The sequence below is a fragment of the Anomaloglossus baeobatrachus genome, chromosome 5, assembly GCF_048569485.1.
Source record: "Anomaloglossus baeobatrachus isolate aAnoBae1 chromosome 5, aAnoBae1.hap1, whole genome shotgun sequence".
NCBI lineage: Eukaryota > Metazoa > Chordata > Amphibia > Anura > Aromobatidae > Anomaloglossus > Anomaloglossus baeobatrachus.
In genome coordinates this window covers 205,981,316-206,001,206 of record NC_134357.1, presented here as the reverse complement: position 1 = coordinate 206,001,206, position 19,891 = coordinate 205,981,316, and positions in this window count along the sequence as shown.

Sequence of the window (19,891 nt, the reverse complement as noted above, 5' to 3'; positions counted from 1 at the left end):
ATGTACTGGAAAAAACTTAGTATTCCCGTATTTCTAGACAGAAGCTCCAGTATCTGGTCAAGTGGAAAAGTTATGGTCAGGAGGATAATTCTTGGGTGGTTGCTTCCGACATACATGCTGAACGCTTGATCCATGCTTTTCATCAAGCCTATCTTGACAAACCCAGTGAGGGTTCGGTGACCCCTCCTCAAGGGGGGGTACTATTATGAATAAATTTTCCAGTTTGGGGCTCCCTCTTGTAGTCAGTGCTGGTGGTGCAGTTGACTTGTGGAATGAGAGCCACACACCTGTAAAGGACTGGCAATCAGACCTTTCAGATGGGGACTATATAACTGAGTAGTTTTCTCCTGTTACTTGCCGGTGCTCAATTGATTTCCTGTTTGTTAAGGACATTCTGAAACCAGCCCTGCTCTCTACCAGAACTCGTCTCAAGATAAGCTGGTCTTTGTACCTCTGCTTATTGTTTCCACTTTCTTGTAGTTTTTTTCAGTTTTCATACTATTGCTTGATTCCTATTTTGCCTGTGTGGAGTTCCAGGTGGAATTAGATCATTTCTTGCTGGGAGGGTCTTTCCTATCCTTTCCTATAAAGATAGTTTGGACCTTATCTTTGCTGAATCTGTTTCCTAGCGTTGTATTGTGTTTTCCTATATCACCGTATTCTTTAAATGTGGGGGGCTATCTTTATCTTTGGGGATTGCTCCGAGGCAGATTAGATCTCTAAATGTTTTTTTGTTTTATTTCTAAGAAAATTTTATTTCTCTGTGTTGTGTTTCATTTTACTGTTTCCTAGAAATTCATGGTGGCCATCTCTAATTTAGCGTAACACCATGAATTTTGGGCTTAGCACCATATGAGAATACAAAGCTGGTATTAACCCCTTTATTACCCAGCAAGCTACCACCATCACGGCCGCTGGATGAGCCAGGTAAAGGGCCTGAAAATAGCACTAAGAAACAATGTGCCATTTCCAGGGGCGGCTGCGGGCTGCCGAGAATCCAACCCCCAGCTGCCTGGCTTTACCTGACTGGCGATCAAAATACGGCGGGAGCCCATGCATTTTTTTTTTTTTAAATAAAAATTAATGGGCTTCCCTGTATTTTGATCACCAACCAAGGTAAATCAGGCAGATGGAGGTGGCAGCCCCTAACCATCTGCTTTATCTGCGCTGAGAATCAAAAATACCGCAGAGCGCTACATCATTTTTTTAATGATTTATTTTTACAGTACTGTGATGTCAGGCAATTAAAATCCAGGGAAGCCCATTTTTTTTTTGTTTTTGTTATTTAAATAATTAAAAATATGTGTGGGCTCCTGCAGCATTTTCTATTGCTAGCTAAGGGTAATCAAAGCATCTACTGCCTGCTAACCCCCACTGCTTGGTGTTACCTTCACTGGCAATGGAAAATCCAGAAAAGCTTTGTTATTGTTTTTTGTCAAAAAAAAAAAAAAAAAAAAAAAAAAAAAAGACGTGCACCTTGCCATATTTTGGTAATGCTAGCCAGGTACAGCAGCTGCCTATTTGTACTTGGCTGGGAACCAAAAATATAGGGAAGCCCTTTTTTTAATTACTTCATGAAATAATTAAAAAAAACTCACGACATTTAGGGACTCCATCTTTATTACTCCCTCTTACCACTCTACGATCCTGGTCTTCTGTCTTCTTCAACAGATGCAGTTCTGCGATATCAGACAACACAGGGATGAAGAACGCTGCTGCTCCCCGTGATGTGTAAATAAGCAGAGGCTGCGGCGGGTTGGTAAGCGGTGACGTCACTGCTGTCATAGTAACCTAACGAGCTGGTTACTATAGCAATGGTGATCTCCGATCACCTGATTCCCGGTGCCGCTATTCATCGGCTGCATTACTGTGTGTGGCAGCCAATCTCTGCATGTGGGTTGACTCTGTAAAGAGTGCTAACATGCAGGGAGGGGGAGCCAAGCATGTGCTCGAGTATCTCGCTGGTACACGGCGCTCACCGAGTATACACAGAGTAGGCCGGTGTCCCACTTGCGATTATCTCGCGCGAGTTTTACGGTGCATTACCTGTCACGGACTCACACTCTACTCACAGGAGTGGGTCAATTGCATGCATCTCTATGCAGCCGACCAACTTCTGTAAGCAGAGTGTGAGTTTATGGCAGGGGATGCACCGTGAAACTCGCGCGAGATACACACGAGGCAATTGCAAGTGGGACACCTGCCGTACTGAGATGCTCAGGCGAGTACAGAGTACCGAGTACCAGTGATCATTCTGACAATTCAGGACCTTGCATGACGTCATAGTCATGTGACCAGTCTGTAGCCAATGAGATAATACAACATTCACATGTGACTGGTCACATGGTTATGACATCACGTAAGGTCCTTTTTGATGGTTACCGGGAGGCACAGCGATGATCGGACACAGAAGAAGAAGCGGCGGGAGACAGAGTCTGGAGGACGCATCGTGGGACTTGTAAGTATAATGACAATGTTTATTATTAACATTATTCTTCATTTTACAGCCCCCGCCCCATCACATAACTGTAAAGTCCAAGTTCGGTGTTTGGACGCAAATTCGTGTTATCTGTGACCCCGAACACGAACATTACAAAATGTTCGGGCGAGTCTCCTGAACACAAACATCGGGGGGTTCACCTATCACTATTCATAACTACTACTGATCCGCCTTTATCTGACATTTTAATAGTTATTTTTTATCATGTAAAGATTTTAAGGACTGATGTTCAGCAGCGGTTAGGTTACTTTTTTACATTTAAAGAATTCTGTAATACTTTTAAATCCTTCAAAATATTAATAATATTCCTTACCTGCACTAGATAAAACTGAGGATTTTTTGTACCAAATTCAGACTGTTTGCTGGCATCAAGTTTAAGATAATCCACAGGTGACAGATCCATTAAATTAATGAGACTAAATCATTATTGGAGAAAGTCGCATCTTGGTCAGAGTCCGAAAAAAAAATGGTTTTTTTTTTACTGTGATATTCTGGATAAATTTATGTCTTTAGAAAACTTGGAAGAAAAATACATGAATCGCACATCCCAAAATCATACTTTGATCTAATGCCTCTAGGCAAAACTTAAATACTAGAACATGAAGTTCTTAGTTTAACATTCTGATCAGACTGTATGAAGCTCACTGCCACGTCACGGTGAACCTGAGTGGGTCCCTATTCTATGGCTAAGAAGTGCAGAAATGTGTGCGAACTGCTGCAGCAGCGACAATGCACCAGCAGGGCAGGTGACCTGGTGGCTCACAACACCCATGCTGCAAGGCAGAGTCCCCATGACTCCAGGCCACACCGCCCCACTGACCCAAAACCGCCACCACAGCAGCCACCACATAGCATCAGCACACTGCTTAAGGAGCTGTACACTCATCCTCCACGAGCTCCCAGTGTGTGAACTGGGAGCAAAAATGACAGAACCCCTCTTTGCAGTTTCCTGCTAATTAAAAATGCCTGTGCCAAATGGGAGGAGTGCTGACTCAAGTAAAACAACAGAGGGGGATAAAATGCAAAATAGCAAACTTGGAAGAAAAAGACCCGAATCGCACATCCCAAAATTCTACTTTGATCTAATGCCACTAGGCAAAAATGAAATACTAAAACATGAGGTTCTTAGTTTAACATTCTGATCAGACCGTATGAAGCCAACTGCCACGTCACAGCGAACCTCTAAGTGGGTCCCTATTCTATGCCTAAGAAGTGCAGTTTTGGGTCAGTGGGGCGGTGTGGCCTGGAGTCATGGGAACTCTGCATTACAGCATGGGTGTTGTGAGGCACCAGGTCACCTGCCCTGCTGGTGCATTGTCGCTGCTGCAGCGGTTGGCGCACGTTGCCACACTTTTTAGGTATATAACAGGGACCCACTCAGAGGTTCGCCATGACGCGGGCTTCATACAGACTGATCAAAATGTTAATCTAAGAACCTCATGTTCTAGTATTTAAATTTTGCCTAGAGGCATTAGATCTAAGTATGATTTTGGGATGTGCAATTCATGTCTTTTTCTTCCAAGTTTTCTAAAGACATAAATTTATCCAGAATATCACAATAAAAAAAAACATTTTTTTGGACTCTGACCAAGATGCGACTTTCTCCAATGATGATTTTGTCCCATTAATTTAATGGATCTGTCACCTGTGGATTATCTTAAACTTGATACCAGCAAACAGTCTGAATTTGGTACAAAAAATCCTCGGTTTTATCTAGTGCAGGCAAGGACACCTGCAATGGATAAATTCCAGGATAACATTTTGAAGAATTTAAAAGTATTACAGAATTCTTTAAATGTAAAAAAGTAACCTAACCCGCCGCTGAAGTATGATTTTGGGATGGGCGAATCATGTCTTTTTCATCAAAGTTTGTTATTTATGTCTTTGACAGTAGAAAAAATATCCAATTTGTTATTTGTAGGGGCAAAATTTAACCCTTTGGAAAGAAGTTGCTGATCAGAGTCATTTAGAGGGGTGGAAGACAAATTCATCACATTCAAATAGCACTCAATTTTGATCATAGTAAGGCCGGTTTCACACATCTGGCATTTCGCCGCTTTGCCGGATCCGTCACATTCCAGTAAAGTGCAATACAGTACAATGGCATCACGGCAAGCTCCGGTCACATGCTGTCATGTGACCGGAGTTTGCCGCGATGCCATTGTACTGTATTGCACTGCACTCGAGTGTGACAGATCCGGCAAAGAGGCGAAATCCCGGATGTGTGAAACCGGCCTTAATCATATAAAATCCAGAGCTTCCTGAACTGCAACACTGACTTTGTGGTCTGTATTATTTTTTGTAACAAATATGTAGGTTCACCTAAAAGAAAACTAAAATGTAGAATCAGAGAACACCTATGTAACAGAGAGTTCAAATACAAACATTTCCAATGCGGCAAAACATTTTGTCAGTGTTCACAATCGAAATACTAACAGCCTTGAAGTGACAGATCCGGCAAAGAGGCGAAATCCCGGATGTGTGAAACCGGCCTTAATCATATAAAATCCAGAGCTTCCTGAACTGCAACACTGACTTTGTGGTCTGTATTATTTTTTGTAACAAATATGTAGGTTCACCTAAAAGAAAACTAAAATGTAGAATCAGAGAACACCTATGTAACAGAGAGTTCAAATACAAACATTTCCAATGCGGCAAAACATTTTGTCAGTGTTCACAATCGAAATACTAACAGCCTTGAAGTTTTTGCTATAGAAACAATACATAAACATGTCTGTGGAGGTGATTGTGAACAGGTGTTGCGAGACAGGGAAGCTTTTTGGATTTTTTCTTTAAATACACAAATACTGCATGGTTTAAATCTCAAAAGTGAAGTCATGCTTCATTATTAAAAGAGGTTTTCTTAAGTGTAGCAGGTCAACATTATAGATATTTTCACCATTTTTGTCCATCCAGCTGGCTTGATATTTCAAATGCGTGGGTTTTTTTGGTTGTTTTTTTAATTATAAGAAAATTAAACAATATAAAAAAATATTTATATAATATTGCAGAGTTCAAAAATAAATATTCTTAACGTGGTAAAACTTATTACAACGAAGAAAATGATGGTTGTTTTTGCTACAGAAATAATACATAAACATTTTTGGATGATGATTATGAACAGTTGTTGCAAGATGGGGAAACTTCTTGGCTCTCTTTCTTTAAATATACAAATAGTACATGATTTGAACTTAAAAAGTGGTCATGTCTCACTATCAATAAATGATTTTTGTCATGTTCAGCGGGTTGATATCATTGATATTTCCATCATTTTTGTCCATTTAGCCAGTATTTTATGAAAAGTTTTATATATTCATGTTATGTGTTTTTTCTGTATTGATGTGGTGACTTATTCACATACTCACCAAGTCTAAGATCAGTTTCTGATCGTAACGCGCCTGGTTTCCAGTGCTGGTTGTGTAAGGGCCCAGGGACAGAAGACCTCAAATGTTCTAAATGTCACAGTTGCTGTTCTGGCACGAGGGTGCAGGGGCCGTATACCCTGGGTGGAACACAGCAGGAGCAAAGAAAATCAACACGGAATATATGTTTCACAGTCTTTTGTGGGTAGGCCACGGCAAATACAGCTTGGAGTTGAATACTGAAGTGCAATTAGGGTTCTGGAGCTTTAAGAGCACAATTTGTTTCAGATGTAATACTTGTATGCTTTTAGAAGCAGGTTCAGAGTCTCTTGGAGCTTAGAGGGTAGATATGATAATAAGATTGTACAGACCTAGAGTACTGGGGTTAATTTCATGCTAGTTCAGACATGTGCAGGAGTACTTGTAAGCAAATGTAGACAGTTGCCCAGCGTGCTACGGGGACCGGACAGCTGGTGCATGGATAATAGTATGCAAGCCACTAATATTGCAGTGGGGAGGGAGACCCTCAAACTTCCCCAATCTGCATGCAGTAGGGTCTTGTATATAATCAGTATGCCCTACTGTCTAAAGAGATGCACAATGTATATCTGGCCAATGAGGATTCAGGATAGGAAGCCTTCAGTATACTGGCTGTAGAAGTCAGGAAATGATGAAATTCTAGGCCTTGGGGCTAGTAGGAGTCTTGTGGTGAAGAGACTCTCCACATCATGTCTTCCCTCAGAGGAGTCTCAGCCAGAACCAGAAGATTCTAGTTCTTTCCAGACAGAGGCTGGAAATAGCTCCACCTATGGAGCCATGTGACCAAGAACTGGCCAATAGAATGACACCCAATGCACACAACAGATTCTTACAGTTTTCACCAGTAGATGGTGCTAGAACACAACAAATGAGAAATGCTTTACTTATAACATATAACATAATATTACATATAAGTGAATGTACTTAAAGGAACAGACACAATCTGGACCGGGTCACTACATACTCCCCCCTCTGACGGTGAGACTTCCTCGGCGATTGTGCAAGTGGAGGACCACTAAGAAGGGAAGGAAATATATATGTAAGGCACAGTAAGAATAAGACAAGAATACACAGACAGACGCAAGAACAATAGGCAATGAACAAATGCAAAACATGAATGTGGTAGTGCCAATATGAGATAATCTCTTTCCGCAATATACTATTGTCCATATGAAAGGCTCTGGAAAGGCGCTTTAGTGGCAAAAAACAGTCCATAAGTCCATGGCTGTATTTGGAAAATAGTGCAAATAATAAACAAGGTGCTTGGTATTACCAAGGTGCAGAGGCTTAAATGTTACTAAATTGACTATCCAGCTAAATAAACACAAGATTATATACTCATGGAAAAGGATATGACCTTTGAGTCTCTGTAGCGGGCTGGAAGTGCTCCTTTTGTGCTTCATTCCGAACGCCTCAGCACTTATTCTTCCTCTTGAGCAGGAATTATATAGTTTGCTGGTTCAGGTGAAGTTGGCAGAAAAGCAGCAAGTGAAGCAGGAACCAAGACGAGGACATATTGATAGCATGGAAGGATAAATTGAGTGATGTAGAGGGGCTCTTCCACAGTAGGTTGTCTGGCTAGTGTTTCGGTGCAGGAATTGGTGTGTAGACCGACATGACTTGTGGAGGAGATGATGACCTCACCAGTAGATCCTCTTTGATGCATAGTTTCATGCGGTTCCTACGCACCATCTGTGGGGCCAGTCCGGGTTTCATCACTTCATAGACATCTGACTCCGGATATGGGATGGGATAGCTGTAACTGTGTATGGCTCTGTTTCCCAGAGTGAATCGAGTTTTCCTGTATGGTGGTACTTCTTTAGCCATACCTTGTCTCCAACTTCAAGTGGAGAAGCATTAGCTCTTTGATTGTAGCTCTCTTCTTGTCAACGGTGAGCTTTATATATATTTATTTTATATATTCATATGTGTTTTTTCTGTATTGATGTGGTGACTAGAGTTGAGCGATGTTCGAGTCGAGCGGTTCGCCAATTTCATGTTCGAGTGATTTTGGGGAGTGTTCGAGTCGTTCGACGAACTCAAACGATTTGCTTAAAGTTTGGCAGTTTGAGTTACGTTCGAGAATGGTTCGATCACCAAAAAGCGTAGCTAGTTACTAGCTGGCTTATCACTGTAAAAGTGTGAGTCACTCTGAATCATGATATTATCAAAATTCAGCGTATAGTGTGCGGGGGGACGGGGTTTAGATCACTGCTGCTGCTGAGTGCTGTAAGAATGGCGATCGACATTTTTTTTTTTTCCTAACCGCGCATACAGTGGGGCGGGCCAGGCTGTCAGCAAATCACAGACACACACACAGCAAAGTGGATTTTTGCCAGACAAGCAAGGGCATGTGTCATAGGCTGTGCATGTCACATGCCCTTGCCTTATAAGACCCGGCCATTTTCCCCGTCGCCACCATTATCTGTCTGCTGCGGGTGGGTTACAGTCATCGCTCCCGCTACTGTGTGCGCTATAGACATACAGTGCAATCTACACAGCGCTTTAGGGATTAGTTATAATTTCAGCCCTTTTCAGGGCTGCATTACAGCCGTTCATAGCCATTGTTGCTAGGCAGGTCTGTGTTTTATATCACAGCGTCTGGCTAAATCAGCTCAGGCAATTCCTTGTTTTATTGGCAGGGATAGAAAGTGAGGCTTCCCTTGCTGACCAGCTAGCTAAAACACCTGTGCATTCTACACATCTGTCCATTTTTGCTACGCAATTTTAATTGCAAACAGTGCTGACACTTTTAGTGGCATACTAAAATTGTCTGGGATACTAACTTAGTGTTCCTTTGCTGACCAGCTAGCTACAGCACCTGTGCATTCTACACATCTGTCCATTTTTGCTATGCAATTTTAATTGCAAACAGTGCTGACACTTTTAGTGGCATACTAAAATTGTCTGGGATAGTCAGTGTTGTTTCTTCAGCTGTTAATAAAGCTAGACCACCTCTCCATTTTTGCTGCGACATTTTAAGTGTCCAATTTGGTCACAAACAAAATGAGTGGCAAAAGAACAGATGCTGGTGGAAAGGGGAACAGACTTGTTGGAAAGGGAAAAAAAAGTCTGTGTCCGTGGGGTAGGTGGTAAAGCTACATTAACATCTGCTGAAGAAAGGCCATCTTCCAGCAAAAGTAAGATGTCTTTTGTTCAAATCAAAGTTTATTAGAATAGAAGAAGATAATCAAACAATTGCACAGCGCGCAGGCTGAGGATATATATCCAAGCTAGCTGCTAAAAACACAACAGTTCTTTGACTACACCTGCGCCACTAGCGACCAAAAATAACAAGTACAATTCGTATGTGTTTGAAATAGGAAGAACAAGTTGAAAAAAAAGAGCTAAAGAAGAGGAGGTGGAAGAAGAATTTAGAGACAGTAAAGACAACAGAAACGTGGGAAAGTAAGATGAAAGGGGAAGGGTACAAAGAGTTCCCACCCGAGTGGACGCGCCCTCCTACATCAAAACCACATTTTCAAGGCTAACCTTATAGGTACAGAAATAAGAGAATGGAAAATTACCTACATACCTGCCCCCCCGTGAATCCATAGACCCATATCCGGTGAGTCCCTGAACATGATCCACGGGGCCCACGTAGCATCAACTTTGTCCTTGTTGCCGAGTGTCTGACCTATCAAGGTCTCCATCCTGAAGATCTCGTTGCACTCTGCTATGAATTCATCCCGTGATGGGATTCTAGTTTGCTTCCAATATCTTGGAATTAGGTTTCTGGCAGCTGTTAAAAAATGTCTTAATAAACCTTTCCTAAACCCTGAAGCAGAAACATTCCCGAGGGACAGGAGAGCTAACTCTTTTGTGGGTCGGATCTGCCTCAAGGAGAGTTTATTGAGTAACTGGAAAATGCTCTCCCAGAATGATCTCACTGGGGGACATGACCACCAGATATGAGTGAGGGTTCCCCTCTCCTTTTGGCATCTCCAGCACACATCAGAGGCTGATGGAAAGGCAGCATGGATACTCACAGGACACCTATACCACCTAGATAGGATCTTGTAGCACCTCTCCTGTGATATCACATTCAGCGAAGTTTTACCAATAAAGAGAAGGATTTTGGTCCGCTCCTCAGCCGAGAATGACCTCCCCTACTCTCTCTCCCATTTCCCAAAGTACCCAGGCAAGCCGTCCCTCGCACCTCTGCATCTGAGAAACAAGTCATACAAGGTCGAAATGGTATGGCCTGGAGGATCCTTCGCTAGGCAAAGGGCCTCAAAGGGTGTGAGTGCCCTATAGATGTCTACCCTCCTAGCCATAGACACTATAAAACTTTTCAGCTGTTCGAAGAAGAACCACATATCTTGAGATTTGGTGATATCTGAAGAGTAATTATCTAGGGGTGTAATACCTGTGTCTGAGATAAAGTCACGAATAATAGGATGGTCACTCTTCCTTTTATGGAGGAATGTTGATCTATGGAAACCCGCCTGAAAATCTGAATTACTATGGACCGGTGTCAATGGGCCTGGAATGGAGGACAAGTCAAGATATTTATTACCTCGGGACATAAAATTCCGCAATTGCTTTGTGATAAAGGGTACTGTGATAGAGCTGGAGCTGGGTGGTGCTCTGGTCCAAATAACTACCTTCGGATCAACATCAGATTGCGCGCTTTCGGCTTCCACCCATCTTTTCGTTTCACCTGAGTTAAATAGATCCAGAACGCACGTCCCTAAAGAGGCGTAGCTATACAAAAGGAGATTAGGGAGTCCAGTTCCTCCCATATCCCTTGATCTACTCAATATTTTGTGGGAAATACGTGGGCGTTTATGTGCCCAGACAAATTTGGTTATGCTAGATTTCAGACGTGAGAAAAAAGAGGCCGGCAATACTAAGGGGATGGTTTGGAAGTAATAAAGCAGCTTCGGTAACAGGTCCATTTTGATCGCATTTATCCTCCCAAACCATGAAAGCTGGAGTTTGTTCCAGTTATTGAGGTCTAATTCTAACTTCCTGGAAATGTGGCGGTGATTTGATTTAAAGAGGTCAAGGGGATCTGCCGTCAGTTTAATTCCTAGGTATGTCAATGAATCCACCTGCCATTTGAAGGGGAGAGAGGCTTTGAGCTGAGTCACCAGCATTGGAGGAAGAGATATATTCAGTATTTCGGATTTATGAGTATTTATTTTAAAATTACTCAGAGATCCGAACCTCCGCAATTCAGCCATTATGTTGGGTAGACTAATGAGTGGAGAGGTAACGTACAGGAGCAGATAATCTGCGAATAAAGCTAATTTATGGTCCTGTTTGTGAAATGTAACCCCTTTAATTGATATATTGCTCCTCAATGCCACCGCCAGATGTTCCATGGTCAGAATATATAATAATGGGGAAAGGGGGCACCCTTGTCTTGTTCCATTACATATTGTAAAGGAATCTGAGAGGGAGCCATTTATTTTGATTTGTGCTGTGGGCGAAGAGTAGAGTGCTGTAACTCTGTTCATCATGTGCTCTCCCAACCCTATGTTTTTAAGGACCTGAAACATGAAACCCCAGTGCACCCTGTCAAACGCCTTCTCTGCATCTACCGACAGGATGCACATGGGGATCCTGTGACGTCTTGCGCCGTCAATCAGGGAGATGGTCCTCAGGGTGTTGTCCCTGGCTTCTCTTCTGAGCACGAAACCCACCTGGTCTGGATTTACCAGTCTGGGAAGAAGGTCTCGTAACCTATTTGATATCATTTTAGAATAAAGCTTGATATCTAGATTTATGAGCGAGATCGGTCTATAGTTGCAGCAAAGAGATGCGTCCTTCCCTGGTTTTGGTATAACTGTGATGTGGGCCATCAACGCCTGGGGAGGGAACGCACCCCCTGCAGATATATATCTACAGACCGATAGGAACAGAGGATTTAGAAGTTCTGAAAATTGTTTATAGAAACCCGCTGAGAACCCGTCTGGACCTGGGCTTTTCCCTGACTTCAAATCTGAGACTACAGCATTGACCTCCTCCAGGGAGAAGTCCTCTTCCAGCCCCAGTAAGGTATCATTTGAGATGGAAGGGAGATTATGGGATTTCAGGTAAGCTTTAACATCATCTTGAGTCCCATATGTCGCTATGTGTCCCGATTGTCCCCTAATATCATAAAGCGCCTTGTAGTATGTGCGGAAGCCTGCTAAAATGTCCTGGTTGCTATGCAAATGACCATCACTTCCTGGGTCTTTTATGAAAGGGATGTAAGTATTCATGGAGCGGGGATGGAGGGCCCTTGCAAGAAGCTTCCCACTTCTATTTCCCAGTTGATAAAAGCGGCTTTTGAGATGTTCTCTTAAGCCCCTGGATTTCTGGTCTAATACCTCTAGTAATTTATGTCTGGTTGTAGAGAGTTGTGCGTAGGTTGTAGGAGATGAGTCCCGTTTGTGTTTGCTTTCTAGTGAGGCAATCTGGTTAGATAACTGCGTTATTTCAATGGCTTTCTTTTTTCAGGCGGGTACCATGTGAGATCAAAATGCCCCTTAATACACATTTCAGTGATTCCCACTGGATTGCAGGAGAAGTGGTATCACATTCATGATCTCTAATAAAGTTATGAATTGACTGGGTAAGGTCCGCTTTGCATAACTGATCCTGTAATAGGTTTTCATTCAGTCGCCAAGTGAAATTTGATTTGACACGAGGCCCTAACTGAATCGATAAGTAAATGGGAGCGTGGTCTGACCATATTATATTACCTATGGTCGCTTCTACTGTCATGTCTAGGAGGGCATGAGAAATGTGGAAGGAGTCAATTCTGCTATAGACAGAATGGACCGAGGAATAGAAGCTGTAATCTTTGGTGTCCGGATGAAGAATCCTCCATATGTCCACCAATCTCAGACCATGCATGTGCTTTTTGACCCTTTGTATGACTGAGGCCGGATAGGACGACTTACCCGAGGACACATCGAGGGCCGGGTTCATTGGTAGATTAAAATCGCCTCCTAATATCACCGGAGAGGAGTCCGCAAAATCTTCCAGAATTTTCCTCCCGTCTGCACAGAATCTGTCCTGCCCCTGGTTAGGAAAGTACATGTTAGCAATAACAAAGATATTGGTTTTCCAAGAAAGCTTTAAGAAAATATATCTTCCCTTGGGGTCGATACAGGAGTCTAACACCTCTGGTATGAAGGACCTATGAAATGCCACGGAAACCCCCTTAGACTTAGCATCAGGATTCGAGCTATGGTGCCAAATCGGGTAGTAAGCCGAGGAACACTTAGGAATTGCATCTGACCTAAAGTGAGTTTCCTGAAGCATCAAGATGGCCACCCGTTGCTTATGACAGGAATATGCTATCTGTTTTCTTTTTTCAGGGACATTCAAACCTTTAACATTGAAGGAGCAAAACTTGACACTATCCATAATGCAGGTCAGCTGGAAGCATGATGTGGTATCTGGGGGCTGGTCCAGTCAGGTGAGAGGGAAGGATAGAGAAGAAAGAAAGACAGAGAAAAGAAAGAGCAAGGTTTAGGTCAAAGGACCTAAAAGGTGGGTAAGGAACCCTAGTATTAAGTGGTGCAAAATTTCCATGGCAATGGATTGCCATTTGCACTAAGGGGGGTTAGAGGAAGCCAAGAACGGCAGCGAGTCCGTTCCTTACCCCCCGCCTCTAATACAATATGATATATCATTATAAAGTGCACTAACTATATGCTCCCGCTAAAACTTTATCATCTAAAGAAAAGTAAACATCATAACAGGCTATTATTCTAGGCATTGACCCCAATCAGCATTCCCGGTAGGTAAGCAAAGTGTTCAGATCAGGGACAAGATTCTAGTAATTGTAAAAAACAAGAAAATCACATGGGTCTCCCGGGCTTATTTCTCAAAAGGCCCAAATCTTCGCCTCTAGACGGTCCAGCCCCACAGGGTCCAGTCAGTAAAGGCTAGGGGAAGACACTCCAAACCAGGTCCACCAGGTGGAGGGTCCAAGTGGATGTATAACACAAACAGTTTACTGCTTCCTCCTATGAGGTTTAAGTAGTACTTGACCCAATGTCAGAACCTCTGATAACACCTGTGAAATAACACAATGCTAGTCTGGAAAGAAACAATATTAGGTGACAGGAGAAAGACTTTCAACAAATCACAGTAACTTGCAACGATGCCTTTGATGCAGTTTCATGGTAAGGCCCTCCCCTGTGGCTCCAGGGATAATTGGCTATCATGCCGGAAGGGCCCATGAAGGTTATCCCCAGTAGGAAACAGGGATGCTACACAGGACCGCTACCCTGTCGGATTGCTCTTGTCAGGACCTCTTTGTCTCCCATGGCGACGGACTGGCTGCCATACTTTGGGTTCCACAGGGAGTTGGGGGCCTGAGGGCCAATCCGGCAGTGCTACCATAGGAAGCTCGAAAGTCCCCAAGAACTTAGCCAGATCTCCGAGTTTGCGAAAGATTGCTGATTTCCCATCCTTATGCGCTGTCAGCTGGAAGGGGAAACCCCATCTATATGGAATGTTTCTGTCCTGGAGGTGTTGGAGCAGGGGTTTTAATGCTCTTCGCAGCTGCAGAGTGCGTCTAGCCAGATCCGGTAATATCTGGACCTGGGACCCCTGGTAGTTGATGGATCCTGCCTGCCGCACCGCGGACATGATGGAGTCCTTTACCTTATAAAAGTGGACTCTACATATTATGTCCCTTGGACGTGAATCTGGAGGGGATTTGGGACCCAGGGCCCTATGTATGCGGTCTAACTCAATCGGCCCAGAGCTTTGTTCTCCCAGAATTTGAGCAAAGAGCTTCTGTGCCATGGCCTCCAGTTCAGGCATGCCAATACTTTCAGGGATGCCACGGATACGGACATTATTTCGCCAATTGCGGTTCTCTAAGTCCTCTTGCCCTGAAGTGAGCTCATCAATCTTTGCTGAGTGGCTAAGTAATATTTTCCTTTGTAGGGACAACTCAGCAGTGATGGCTTCCTGGGACCTCTCCACTTCCTCTACCCTGTATGTGAATTCAGATTTCAGTGCCTGCAGCTCTTTCTTATAAGTATTCTCAAGCCTGCTAGCAAATCTGTCCAAATCTTTTTTTGTAGGCAAAGCCTTGATAGATTTACTTATCTCATGTAGATTAGGCAGATCTCCCTCATTGTCCTCCTCGCTGGAGAAGCCCTGCTGTGATTTCCCCAGCTCCTGCTGTGTCTGTGTTTGACTTTCCCGGGGCTGTGAGTTTTCCATGAGGGAGGCAGACGCCATCATTGATCTAGTGTTCCTGACGGCTGCTGAGGTGCTCTGGCTGAGGAAACGATCCATGCTGCTCACTGTCTCCTTTATCTCACCTCGGTGTCGGGTGACTTTCCTGGATCTGCCCATAAGCAGGGAGATGTTAATGTGCTCTAATGGAGGCTAATGGGGGAAGTTCAGGACAGAGCTCCCAGCAAGTGCAGCTCACTCGGCCATCAGCAAGCCACGCCCCCAAGTAAGATGTCTTTTACTTTCCGTGGACAATCTGATGTGATCCCTTTTTTATGGAACCGAACAACTGTAACAAAGGTGGATGATGCACAAAAAAAAGAACATGCTTGAATGGATCTCAAGTGCTCCAACAAGTGGCCTCTCCTCCACCTCAACTTCAACATCCAAAAAACAACAGTCCTCTGAGTTGTCACCCCAATCGCACTTGCTTTCTACCAGCTCTCAAGGCTCCACCCGCCCTGCAGAGTATGGTGTAACAGAGATGGCTGAGTCTGCAGAGCTGTTCAGTCACACTATAGACTGGGAATCAGAGGTCTGCTCCCAAGCTACAGTGAGTACAGACCAGCAATGATCTGCAGTGATGCCCAGAAGTTTTGTGAGTCAGATTCAGGCCCTGATGACCAAGTTTCTGAGCATAATGTAGACCCTCATTCCCAAACTGTAACTCCTCTTGGTGGAGACGATGAGCAACATACGGATGACGATGAGACTCAGATACCTGATTGGAATGAGAACTTAACTATTCAGTCAGGGCAGGAAGAGGTTAGGTCTGAGGGCGAGGGGAGTGCAAACACACAGGTTGATGATGAGGTTGTAGATCCCACTTACAGTTAACCCACAGTCAGGCACTCGAAGAGGTCAGCAGAGGCGGTGAAGGATGCGACTGACGACGAGGATAGCTTGCATCTCCCTGGACACAGACGGAGTACTGGAAGCACGTCAACAACAACTGCATCCTCAGCCACAACTCTTCCTCTGAGCAAAAGTCGGGGTGGCTCTGCCGGTCGCATGGGCTCTAATAGTTGCCTAGCCTGGTCCTTTTTTGACATCGCAAAGGATCACTCAACTCATGTGATCTGTAAGATTTGTCGCCAATCTGTAAGTAGAGGCCAAAAACTCACTAGTTTGACTACTTTGTCCATGAACCGTCACATGAATAACAAGCATAAGTCCCAGTGGGAAGCTCACTGTGCTACAATTTGACCTAGTGGAGCGGGCCAACCACCATCTGCCCCTTCAAGTGTATCCGTGCGCTCTTCATCCTCTATGACTGTGGGGACAGCTGTCGCATATGCTTTTCGATGCAGACCTTCCACCTCTTTAACCGTAACAGGCAGTTTGATTGACAGGTAGTCAGTTGTTTTGGAAGGGGAAACAGGTGCTGGTGTAGAGCTCTCTCAGACATCGAGAGCACCAACTTTGGATGAAGGCAACATCATATTTCCGCCTGCACTTTCCTCACAGACCAGCAGTTTTCCAGGGACACTCTACTCAACACCATCTCCGCACAGCAGCCCGATCTTGGTCCCTCAGATGTGGACAATTAAAAGACCATTTCCTCCTAGCCATGAGAAAGCTAAGAGGTTGACTTTCACCCTCTGTAAGGTGTCACAGGTGACACAGAGGATTTTCGAGACCTTATGTCCATCGCTGTGCCCCAATACCAGATGCCCAGTCGCCACTACTTCTCCAAAAAAAGGCGTGCCTGCGCTACACCAGCATGTCGCACACAACATCACCGCTTCCTTGAGAAACTCTGTGTGTGACAGGGTGCATTTCACCACCGATACTTGGACCAGTAAGCATGGACAGGGGAGTTTCATGTCACTGACTGGGCACTGGGTAACTATGGTGAGAGATGGAGAAGGGTCTGCTGTACAAGTCTTGCTGTCCCCACGAGTTGTGCGTCAATCCTCTGTATGTCGAAGTTCCTCCACTGCTTCTGCCTTCTCAACCTTATCTGGGTCCTCCACCTCTGCCCAAAGCCTGTCTGGTCAGGCCACCTGCGTTGTAACTGCGCACAAGGAATCCCGCATACCACCTTACTATGCTGGCAGCAGAGCTCAACGGCATCAGGCGGTCTTGACGTTGAAATGTCTGGGAAATAAGAGTAACACAGCTGAGGAGTTGTGGTCAGCTCAAGAGACAGAGTTTAGTAAATGGTTGTCTCCACTCAACCTGCAGCCAGGGAAGGCCGTGTGCGATAATGCTGCAAACCTGGATGCGGCCCTTCGCCGGGGCAAGGTGACACATGTGCCTTGTATGGCTCACGTGTTGAACCTTGTTGTCCAGCAATTGTTAACCCACTATCCTAGATGGACTTCTGCACAGGGCACGGTCACTCTCTGCTCACTTCCTCCGTTCAACCAGCGCAGCTGACCGACTTGCATCGCTCCAGCAGTCTTTCGGCCTGCTGGTTCACCGCCTGAAATGCGATATTTCGACACTGGAATTCGACTCTCCACATGTTGCAGCAACTGTGGCAGCACCGCCAAGCCCTGGTGCAATACGTTATGACATATAGCCTGGGCCAACGAGATGCAGAGGTGGGGAAGTTCACGCTGCTAGAGTGGTCTCAGATCAAGTTCCTATGCACCTTTCTGCACAGTTTCGACATGGCGACGAATATGTTTAGCGCTGACAATGCCATTATCAGCATGACAATTCCAGTCATTTACATGCTGGAGCACACTCTAAACACTATTTGGAGTCAGGTAGTGGGACAAGAGGAAGGGGAGGAAGTACAGGAGGATTCATATGCGGAAGGGATACCAACATCTACAAGGTCCAGACGTTCAGCATCACCAAGGCGGCAGGCATGGAACGGTGGGGAAGAGGGATTAACAAGGGCGCATGGTAGCAGCCAAACTGTTGAGGAAGGTGCAGGAGCCCAGGAAGAAATGGAGGACGAACTGTCAATGGGCATGGAAGACTCAGCAGATGAGGGAGACCTTGGTCAAATTTCGGTTGTTCGAGGTTGGGGGGAGATATCAGAGGAAGGAACGATGGTTATCACCTCGCCGCCACAAACACAGCAAGGACTTGGTCCTCCTGGATGCGCAAGACACATGGGCGCCTTCTTGCTGCACTACCTACAACATGACCCTCGGATTGTCCGAATTAGAAGTAATGCTGACTACTGGGTGGCCACACTCTTAGATCCCCGGTACAAGTAAAAATTTGGCGAAATAATTCCAGCCATAGAAAGGGACGCACGTATGCAGGAGTATCAGCAGAAGCTGTTATGCAATCTTAGCTCGGCTTTCCCACCAAATACCAGTGGTGCATAGAGTGAATCTCCCAGTTGTAACTTGCCAAGCATGGGACTGTCTCATCATCATCAGTCAAACCGTAACAGCAACACCGTATCTTGTGGTAACAGCAATTTTATGGAATCGTTTCATAATTTTTTTAGACCATCCTTTGCAAGGCCACAAGAGACAAGAAGTCTAACACATAGTCAACGGCTGGAGAGGATGATACAGGAGTATCTCCAAATGAACATTGATGCCATGACTGTGCAACTGGAGCCTTGCTCATTTTGGGCTTCCAAGCTTGAAAAATGGCCTGAGCTCGCCATTTACGCCTTGGAGATCTTGTCATGTCCCGCAGCCAGCGTTGTCTCGGAACGTGTCTTCAGTGCTGCTGGGTGTGTGCTGACAGATAAGCGCATGCGTCTCTCTGTCCAGTGACAATGTGGACAGACTAACATTCATCAAGATGATCAAGTCATGGATCAGCAAGGACTTTGCTACCCCTGTGTCATCCTGGGGAGAGTAAAGGCTGGCGTATTTTTGAATGTGCTTAATGCAAATCAACTTGTCAAGTTTGTAACTGGGGCACAAGTGATGCCACTGAAGTGGTGTGTGGCCCAATTTTTGGAAAAAAGGGAGACTCTGCTTGGAGTCCCCTTGCTGTGTTTCACATGATTTTAGAAGGGCATGACATGCCTATATCTATGTCTCCTCCTATTTTTACTCATCCAGCTCTTTTGTTTTCACATGAGTATATGTCCTTGTGAGTTTTCCATGTGTTTGTGGTGTCTTGTGAGTTCTTTGTCACCTTTTGGACACCTTAGAAGGTGTTTTCTATGTGTTTGTATGTGTTTGCCTGCCATTGTTTTCAATGGGGTTCGAATTGGTTCGTCGAACGTTCGATGAACTTGTCCTCCGTTCGACGAACCGAACTTGAACTCCAGGGGGTGGCTCATCTCTAGTGATGACCTATTCACATACTCACCAAATCTAAGATCAGTTTCTGTTCGAAACGCGTCTGCTGTCCAGTGCTGGTTGTGACTCCTGTCTTTTTCTTGTGAGATTCACTATTTTCTATGATTTTAAAGAATCCAATAAAGAAGCGGATTTTATTGAAATTTTTCCCAGAAGCTGGTTCCTTTTTTTCACTTGTTGATACATACGCTGATAACAGCAGCAGGATCCCGCACTTCCATGGCGTTGGACGATTAAACGCTGAAGTATGTGGTGAGCTGGTCTATTTCTATTGTAACCAAGGGGTCTACCACAATGAAGTGTACTATGAGACTCCTTGTACTTCCTGTAAAGACTTTATTTTCCACCATATTTTGTGAGTCAAATCCACTGTTGGGAGGCTATCTGGCAAAGACATTAGGCCTCAAATGTTGTATAAAAATCTGTTGTTTTAAAATATTGATGTAATAATAGACATTGGATACCCCCTCCCCCGGGATCATTCCACCCACGAATATGTTGAAATTGGGCTGCCACAAAGTGCACCAATGGGTTTGGGACCGCCAATCCTTCTGCCCTCT